General features: G+C 46.3%; 1 long non-coding RNA gene across 3 annotated transcripts in view; it reads right to left on the bottom strand.

Annotated features, from left to right (window-relative positions):
• Positions 1 to 1,054: 1,054 nt before the first annotated feature.
• The window catches only part of LOC108641638, a 31,296-nt gene continuing 22,452 nt past the window's right edge, over positions 1,055 to 9,898 (bottom strand). For 2 of the 3 annotated variants that reach the window (XR_001922175.1, XR_001922177.1), the window contains 4 exons: positions 4,504 to 4,613; positions 3,007 to 3,213; positions 2,774 to 2,863; positions 1,055 to 1,763 (listed from right to left, as the gene is read on the bottom strand). This is a non-coding gene — a long non-coding RNA (uncharacterized LOC108641638). The remainder of the gene's footprint in view (positions 1,764 to 2,773; positions 2,864 to 3,006; positions 3,214 to 4,503; positions 4,614 to 9,898) is intronic. The other variant, XR_001922176.1, reaches the window with a different exon arrangement.

Raw genomic sequence — 9,898 nt, 5'->3', positions numbered from 1 at the left:
GTTTTCTGAGGAAGGTGAGAAGGCAAACAATGTAAGGAACAGGGGTAAAACAGGTGAGGGTCTGCCCAAGGGAGAGCTTCTGCAGGGCAGGAGTTTACATTGATCCACTTCCACTTTCCTAATGTCAAGGAGGATATTTCAGCGTTATCCAGTGTTGAAGTTCTGGCACTGTAAGGCAGCTGTTCTGTTCTTCAAACCAAAGCTGTAGATGCTGTCAAATAGCTTAATAACAGGTCTGCTTTAAATCCATCCAGACCTGCTTCTGGCCAGTACAAAACTCAGACTCTAGCTAGAAGAGTTTTGGGGGTTTTTGTTTTTAATTATATGAAGAGGTTCCAGGCACTAAAGCTGACCTGCATTTCCACACGATACATTGCAAACAAACAGGTATGAAAGGTCTCTTCCAAAACCTGTGTCACTGTGTTAATGCTGTGCCCACCAAACCCTGCCCAGCAGGCAGTCACTCCCTCTGACACCGAGGGATCCCCTCCAGGCACCCCAAAGAGCAGCAGGGCCTGCCCACATCCTTCTGCAAGGCCCCAAGTAGCCAGGAGTGCCCAGGAGCTGCTCTCACACTGTACTAACACACAGACAGAAATGGAGACCTGCACCTTTAAAGTTCTTCAGCATTAAATCAGCGATGCAGAGCCGCAATTATATCAAGTTATTCTGCCGACATGAATCCTGGCGATACAGACCCAGACCAGCAAAGCTGATTAGTAGTGTTGGAGCTCCCTGCATGCTCCTCCAAAACACAATTAAAAAGAGTTTTATTCCGAGTAACACGGGGGTTACAGGGTCAGAAGAGTTTCCATTTCAAAAGGCAGCAGGATACAAACTAGCAGGAAGGGGAAAGCAAATTGCCCAGATTTTGTGCTAGAAATATGTGGGTATTTAAGCTGCTGGACTTCAATTCCTTACCAAAATTTTTATCCCACCATTCCTAAGGAAAATGGGAAAATGGGTACAAAGGTAAACCTTTCTATATTGTCATGGCAATAACCCTGCTTCCCCTTGTCATGGCAATAACCCTGCTTCCCCCTGAAGTAAGTACAGGTTCTGCCACCTTGCTTCAACTTTGGGCTTCCCCATAGAGTCTTACAAAGAACAGATAATAATCCTTTTGACTTTCTACATTTTAAAATTTATTATAATTAAAACAGAAAAAAAAATTAAAAATTGTACAGGAAGATCCAGCAAATAGTTTCTTGTCCAGAATTGCTTTAAGGAGCCAAAAATGCAGTCTCCTAAGCCAACAAAAAATAGAAATATTGTCCACTGCCTGGCAGTTGGCAAGTGCACCTTGTCCCAGAGTTCTTTCTGTGGCCCAGTCTGGTTGCAGTCAGCTGCCTTCCTGCAGACTTCATAGAAGACTGCTTTAAGGAGATTCTGTATCTACATATTTTATCTGAATTAATGTTCAGTTTCTATGAAATTAGATTCTGCACAGAGGACAAAAACGGTGGAGATTTTCTTGGCTAGAGCTTAGAGGAGCAGAGCTGTTGGATTTCACAGAAACCAGCCAATACCAAACAAAAAAAAATCCTAAATGTCAGTGAAAGCAACGTGGAAGGTGACTTCATCTAAATTTGAATGATGGACAGATCTTGCAGTGTCAGTCTGATTTGGGATTTCCAGAAGCTATTTGGCTTTCCTCAGACCAGCGTGACCTTGTCTCCAACTCTCTGAAGCCATGGGAAAGGGAGATCTTTCCTCAAACACTGCCAAAGCAACAGGCTGCTTCTTCATTCCTGGCTTTTCTGCTAACATAAAGATAGAAGCAGAGAAGGGCTTTACTCCATAGTTTCTCTAAATACAGCTACAGAAATAAAACAACCCTCTTCTGCATAAACTGATTTCCAAATATTTGTCATATTACTGGAGCACAAAGAAACATTCTTATTATTAAAAAAATAAATTAAAAAATTCCAAGATGAAGCAGATCCCAGGTTTGTAGGAAAAAAGACAAACAGTTTTGGAATCTTGCAGCCAGGCTTTTGTGTTTATCCCCTCTCCTGACCCTACATGCCATGGAAAAGCTTTAGCCATACAACTTGAAGGATGCTCATGTGCTTTTATACTCAAGAAAAATGTTTTTGTAAATAATCACGCCTTTTCTGCTTTATGAAAAGCCTTTTTTTTAATAAGGAAAATATAGCCAAGTTAATATTTGTTTTAGTAATCAGATCTGGCCATGAAAAAACGGAACAATTATAAAAATGGCTGTAGAAAATCCTGCATGTCTCCAGATTAGGAACAACAGGATAGTTCATCACCAGGCACTGCTGACATTGAGTTTTCTAACCAGATAAAATGTTTAGCAGTAGTTATATCACTGCCAATTCCTTTGGTTAGCAGCAGAAAGGTGAAACCTGGGATATGTTTGCTTAGAAAAAAAGAGGTGTTATTTTTCCTTTTTGTTACAACCTTAAAACATTGTCTTTGTACCTAAACTATTTAATCTACATACACATTCAAAACTACAAATGAGTAATTATATATACTTACATGTATAATGTTATATAGAGGGTATATTATAGCATTCTATATTATATATATTTAATGTACATTATTCTATTGCAGAATCTTATATTGAGTCATTTTTATAGCACAGCATTATCTGATCCCATGCTGCCTAGGATTAGCACTGCAAATATCCTAAAAACCAAGCTGAAGTTGTTAGTGATAGTACAATATCCTTACACTTGATTTATAAACAAATTTTAATAAACTGAACATATCAATGCTCATCATGAGCATATTAATTGCTCACCTCACTCTGAACAGAGCCACATGCCCTTGTCCCTGCAGCCAGGCTGCTCTTCACTCCCTGGACTCTGATGTCTCAGGTGTAAACGCTTATCTGTTTTTTAAGAAAGCAAGAGAATTTTAACTGGGCCTCAGAGCTTGGGTTTTTGTCTGTACAATGATTAGACATTAGTGATAACAAGACTCCAAGCACTGTATTGTTATTAATGCTTCCACAGGACTGGAAACATTCCGAACCTGGAGACGCAGGAAATCCATGAGTTATGCGCCTCATGCCCAGGTCTCCAAGCAGAATTTTCTCCTCTCTTGCAGGCAACTGTCCCCACACCTGGTCCAAGGGTTTGGTCCCTGTCACTCTCTGCAGAACCACCTCCCACTCCTGAATCCAGCTTCCAGCCATTTCTGCAACGTGCCTCAAAGCAGTTTTTGTTGTTCCATGAAACCCTGGTTCAGGGAACATCTCACATTCACAGTGACTTGTGAAATGCTAACTCAGAGAAAACCAGTAATGTTTGGCAGAAGGTAATCCTGTAGGGAGAATGCTGCTTGGCTTTTATATATTATTTACATATATAAAATATATTATTTTATATATATTATTATGTATTATTTTATGTAATTATTTTGTAAAATGCAGAACATGTAAATCTATGTGCTGTCCTTTAAAGAACTGGCATCCTAAAGCAAAGGTTCCATGTCAGCAACATCAACGAGCATGAATTCACACCACAAAACCGTGATATTCTCAGCTGAGGCTGCAAACCCCTATCCCAGTGCCCTTTCCCTCAGCCTTGCCCTGTCAGCCCTCCAAACCCACACATTCTGCTGCTTCCTGGTGCCAGCCGGAGACCTGCCACAAGCAGTGCCCCAGCACTGCTGAGCTCAGGTGACAGACAGCCTTTGTTCCCAACTTCTTGGAATTTTTCAGCCGCAGTGAGACAACCCGGGGTTTGTACTTCATCTCACAGAGCCTTCCCCCACCTTCAGTTCTGCAGCCTGCAAAGATTGCTTTTCCCACGCTTCCTTCCCCAGCCCTGGCCCTTGGGAAAGAACAAGCAAAATGTTTACAAGAGACAGGCTGGTCACAAACTGCGCCCTGCCGAGGGTTTGGTAGCAGCGTTCCTGCTCCCTGTCTAACCAACATCGAAGATCTCCATTTTTAATCATCCCAAATCAGCTTTTTTTTCATTTTCAGCCCAGCTAGTTGAGACCTCCCCCACCCAGAGGATGTCAGTAGGGCAACGCACTGTTTTTCACCCACAGAGCAGAACCCATGATAAATAACACTCAGAGCTCTGTGAGGATGAGTGTCCTCTGCAGCTCACAGCCCAGAGGCTTCATTATTGCATCGCCCATAATTCAATTCACCCTTCCTAAAAGGTCTCTTTCTGCACCCAACCCCCACCCCTGAAAACACGTCCCACTAATAATTCCCGATTAATGCCGTCAATTACCAACTCTCCCCCAGCCCCTCTCTGTCCCCTGATTGGGCTGGAACGGAAGGGAAGCAGCATCTAACCGGGGAGGAATAGAAGTAGGGGTAAAATAGCAATAAAAAGTAATTACATAAAAATGCTAAACATATTACATCTGTTAGTTTGCTGAGCCCAGTGGGCTTGACAATTCCAGGTTTTTACCATTGTCCGCGCCCAGACAGACAAGAATAAGAGAAACAGGGAAAGGATCTTTCAATAAGATTATTAAATCAGTGCATGAAAAATAAGTCGTCATTACATTGCAAAAGGGAGAGAGAAACTCGCTGAAATTTCTTTCTGCAGCTTTGCCTTTGTGATCTGCAAGGTGCTGTGCTCCTGCTTACACTCTGTTGCCCTGGCAACGTACTCCTGTAAAATAAAGATTATTAAAGCGCATATGATTATTTGGCCGCACAGTGAATGAGGCAGCCGCTTCTGAAATTCCTTATCAGAGAAATTCAATTTTAGGCCAAATTGTGTTTTCACTGCCTCTCAGCTTCTCCCTCCCCCCCCCGCAATACCAATAAACCCATCATCTCCCCAGCTGTACATGATACTTTGTCACTAACTCTTTCATGCCTTTCCTTTCCCATTCCAGGTTTTATTTTTATTCTGTCAAAGCAGAATGCTCTTCCCGATTTGTAGAAGGTTTTTCTTCTTTACAGGTTTTTTCTCCCCTGCACAGCCAGCAGCCTCCTTGTGTGCTGTGGCAACGGGAGGGACATTCCCCTCCAGCCCAGACCGGGAGCCAGGGCCACAGTCCGTCTGGGAGCTCTGGAAGGTGAAGGGTGAGCACGGAGGGGTCACCTGAAATGTCACAGCACACAACTGCCCTTCACACCTACTGGAACTTCATCTGATGCAGGGCCTCGGTGGCCCCTGCTTGCAGCTCATCCCTGGGGAGCTGCTGCCCAGCCCACAGAGATCCCAACCAGGTGTTTGAGGCACCGCTTCTATCGGCCACAGCCCCCCCGGGCCCACCGAGGGGCTCCCCAGGTGACAGACAGCCCCTGCCAGGCGGCACAGCACGGCCCAGGTTCAGCGAAACCTCCGCTGCCCGACCCCACCGCCACCGCCACCCCCAGAGCGGTGGCCACGGCAGCGGGTAACCTGTCCCTGTCCTGCTGACCTGTCCTGCTCCTGGTCCCTGTCGCTCTGCTCCTGTCCTGTCCCTGCTCCTGTCCCTGTCCCTGTCGCTGTCCCCCCTTTTTGGCCCCCCCCCCCCCCTCCTGTCCCTGTCTGTCCTGTCCGCTGCTTTCCTGTCCCTGCTCCTGTCCGCTGGTCCCTGTCCTGTGCTGTCCCTGCTCCTGTCCCTGTCCCTGTCCCTGCTCTGTCCGGTCCCTGTCCCTGTCGCCTGTCCCTGCCCCTGTCGCTGTCCTGCTCCTGCCCGCTGTCACGCGGCACGCACGCTGTCCACTGCCCGTCAACCGGCTACGGGCCGCAGAGGGCCCGCGCCCGCACTGGGCTACGTCCCCGCCGGGTGCCCGGTGAGGGGCCGGGTCCGGGTCCGGGGGTGCGCCGGCGGGGCCGGGCGGGTCCGTGCGGCGCTGCCGCATAGCACAGCAGGGGGCGCTGCCGCCCCGCCGCGGCCCCGCGCCGCAGGGCGGGCCGGAGCGCCCGGGCCGGGCGGGGGCGGCGGAGCGGGGGCCGCACCGGGGGCAGCGCCGCGGCCGGAGCGGGGCTGGCACCGCTCCCCGCCCGGGCAGCGGCCTCCTGAACAGCCGGGGGCCTTTAGCGGCTCTTCGTGCCCTCCTGCAGTTTAATTAAAAAACAACGGCCCGATTGGGCAGGTGAATTAAAAATAGAACAGCGCATCACGCAGCCACAGCGCAGGGCCCGCCCGGGGGGCGTGGGGGCTCCCAGGACCCACCAGCGGCCCAGGTGGCCCCTCTCCCGCCTATCGCATGCTGGGGCTGAGACCCGAGTCAATGTAAACGCACCCCGTTCACCAGGCAAAAGGGATTCTGCTACTTCAGGTAGCATTAAAAAATGACGCCGACTCCAGAAAGGAAATGAAATTGCTTCTTTTAATATTAAACTTGTAATTGTTCCTATTTCTCCTCAATGTTTGATGATGGCAAGCCGAAGCGACTGACAGCCTTTGTGCAATTCTTGGAGGGCGACCGCAGTGCGGCGAGGAGGAGTGAGGATTTCTGAAGGCAGAACGGTGCAGATGAAAGCAAGCCTCAGAACTAACGTGTGTGCTTTATTTTTTAAAGATGGAACAGAGAGGAGGCACAATTACCCCAGATTTAGAAGATGTGAGTTCAAGCCCTGACCTACTGAAGCTTCCCATACCTTAGCTTCTCCTCCCTGTCTTAAAACCAGGGAATAGCTGTTGCCTACCTGGCAGATAATTGCAAGGATAAATATCTTGGAGGCTGGTTGGTGCAACAGAAAAAATGCCTAATATTGTCAACACACAGTATCTCAAATCTGGCCTCCAGTTTGCTTATAGTCAGCAGAAGATAACTGTGATTAATAACAGGGACAGGATCGGAAAGGGGACCAAACGAGGATGAGTGGGTTTCAATAGAAATAGGTTCACCAAGGCAACACCTGGAAAATTTCCTTTATATTGAGGAGGGGAGTGGTCATCCACTATCCCTTTGATAAACACCAATATATTTCAGGAAAAAAAAACCCAAACAACAAAGCAACAATTGAGTCGTAGAAGCAGCACTAGACAGGTTTAGAAAATCCTCGCAGACAGCATCATTCCCTGTACAAACCAGGGCAGCTTCCTGAGCTCATTAGAGAAGTGTAAGTGGTTCCTGAACTCTGTTCTCCAGTCTGGCCAATCCACCTGTGCTATCTCCTAAGACTGTTGCCAGAACCAAAACACCTCTTTGGTTACTGAGATCACTTTTGAAGGGTGGCAGAAGCCTCAGTTTCCTCTATAAGTATGAACAGGCTCAGTTACAATCTATAGCAATTTTGGACTGCCCCAAACAGCTCAAGTTCTTCTCCTAGAATGTAAAACACACAGAGGTCCTGGTTCCAAAACAACAATGATTTGAAATAGCTCCTACAAGTGGGCAAAAAAAGTGTAAGAACAGTTAACACCGATCAGAGCAAGGGTCCACCCTAGGTAACCCTAGGTTACCTGTCTGGGAGCACTTCTGGCTCACCTGGAGCAAATTACACCAGTGGTCATAGTTTCTAGGAGCAAGAAAGTCTTCTATAGACTGGAGAACCCATAGCATGGAAATAAGAGAATCTAAAGGATTTGGGGAAAAGGGACAAACAGTTGGCTGTAAATTCCCTGAGTGGCTTTATTTCTGGTGTCCACATTTTTAAAAGGACACGGGAAAATTGGAGACAGTGCAGAGTCATAAAAATTATTTGAGGACTGGAATAGCTGCCTCGGAACAAGAGGCTTAAGGAGCTCAATCTGTTTAGTTTATTAAAAAGATCAAGAGATAGCTTGATTACGATGTATAAGTACCTTCAAAGGGAGAAAATACCAGGTCCTAGAGGGCTCTTTAATCCAGCCAAGAAAGGCATAACAAGAACCAATTGCTGGAAGCTGAAGCCAGACCAGCTTAAATTAGAAATCAGGCACAGTTTTATAGTGAGAATGATTAGACATTAAAACCCCTGCCTTATCAAAGGAACGAGGATTCTTCATCTTTTAATATCTCCAAATCAAGACAGGATGCCTTTCAGTAAAGTAAGCTTGAGTTTAAAAAAAAGGCTCAATGCAAGGGTAATTGAGCGATACTTAATGACTTATCATAGGTAAGGAAAGTTCTAACATCTTAATTTGGAATGACGGCTCGAAATTTGGCAGCACGTAACTCTGGCAACAGGTACATGCTGTCTGCACTGTGCAAGGAAATCTGCCGAGACCTGGCTGTGTTCTTTGCCTCGGAGAAAGATCAGATGGCAGGTGCCAATCAGAGACACGATAGTGTAAAAACTGACACCAGTTTTCCATATTCAGCACATTCCGTGTCCTGTGAAGGCAGAGCCATGATGGTGGCACTATAAACGAGTCTGCTGAAGCCCCAGGTCACGTGTACGAAGCAATAATAAATATAAATTAAAGTTCTGAATGATCAGACTGTGGCTGTAGTTACCAACTACAGCTGAAAACAGGACACCGGCCCATGGGCGGAACTAGCTGCGTTTGTCCCCTTTGCTGGGGATGGATGTTCCAGGACTTGTTGCCTGACTGTCTAAACTAGGCCTAGATGCTCCATGAGAGCAGATGGATACAGGGAATGAGGCTGGACCCAGCAGTGAGACACAGGAACCAGGCAGAGAAGGCAGGATTGATCTTGTTATTTAATTACATAGCAGTTGTGGATTTGCATAAGGCTAAAATACACCCCGGTGGGTGTGAGGAAGAGTTCGTGCACCTACATGACAACACAGGGAGCTTCCCAGCAGCACCACTCAGGGTTTTTACATTACTCTATATCTTTATGTCATATTCCCTCTTCAAAGCTTAGTATCAGTCTTTAGGATTCTTGTTGTGGAAGATCTTTGTGCCATGGCCATCATCCCCATCCTTCTCTGAACACCTAGATCAGCAGTCTCCAAGTCTCCCTAAGTAAAAAAATTTTGAGTGTGCACCCCAATGTATGTATATCTATAAATTATCTCCATGTACCAATCCATTATGTATTTTATAAAACATACACAAAAATAGACATTAACTAAGGAAAAGGATGAAATAAACACTATTTAATTTTTTTAAAATTATTAGCTGTAAAAAATATTGAATATTAAAATATAAGAAAATATTAAAAATTTAAAATATTAACTGTAAATATATATATATATATAATGTGTCTTATACATCCCACTGTGGAGACCACTGATCTAGATCCACAAGGCACCTACAACTTCTTTTAAACAGTTCTGTGCAGGTGCCTCAGATTCCCTAAAGGGAAAGAGGCAAATTACTGAAGGCTGAGCCTTGGTGATGTGACACAAGGGAACTGCCAACACTGGCATTTATAGGGAGCTAAGACAGGGCAAAACCTGACCAGCCACCACCATGCAGAACATCTTCAGGAGCTGAACAGTGCAGCCATGTTCTCAGGTAAGGCTCTAAACAAAACCTGCTGTGACAACAGAAGCACTGACCCCAGAGCCTGTGGTGAAGCCAGCTGTGGAGAGAGGCTTAGTAAACTCCAAGGTTCTTTTGTGCTGAGCGTGATATAAGATGTGGCGCAGTGCCAGAGAAACACTTGGTGCTGGATGTCAAACCATCCGTCTGCCTCAGCCCTGGCAGTGGCCAACTCCCAAGCAAGCTGCTGAAGGTGAAAAAGAATTGGACCCCTTCCAAGTCTACCACTTAGGCTTATCACCAGAGAGCCAGAGCCAGAGTTCTCTGACGCAGCGCCAGGCAACCAGAATCAACACTCCTGAACTTCTGAAGTGCACCCTGCAGTCTGGGAGCCCTCCAGGCAGGCACCTGAGAGCTGGACAGTAGAGGGACTTCAAGGTGTTCTGTCCTCAGTTTCTCTGTGGAACCCTCTGGTTCTAGGGACACTCACGGGGTGAAGGAGCATGTTACTACACTATCGTTTATGAAGACCCTTTTCTACAAGATTCGGGTGGAACTGAATCAGCTGAGAGAAGCAAAAGCATGACCAAGGCATGCTCACTCGGGGACTGCCCACCTGCATTCTCACACCAGG

This window comes from Manacus vitellinus, unplaced genomic scaffold (genome assembly GCF_001715985.3).
Source record: "Manacus vitellinus isolate BGI_N305 unplaced genomic scaffold, ASM171598v3 scaffold_10_pilon, whole genome shotgun sequence".
Taxonomy (NCBI): domain Eukaryota; kingdom Metazoa; phylum Chordata; class Aves; order Passeriformes; family Pipridae; genus Manacus; species Manacus vitellinus.
The sequence above is the reverse complement of the archived record's forward strand: the minus strand, read 5'-3'. Positions and strand labels throughout refer to the sequence as shown.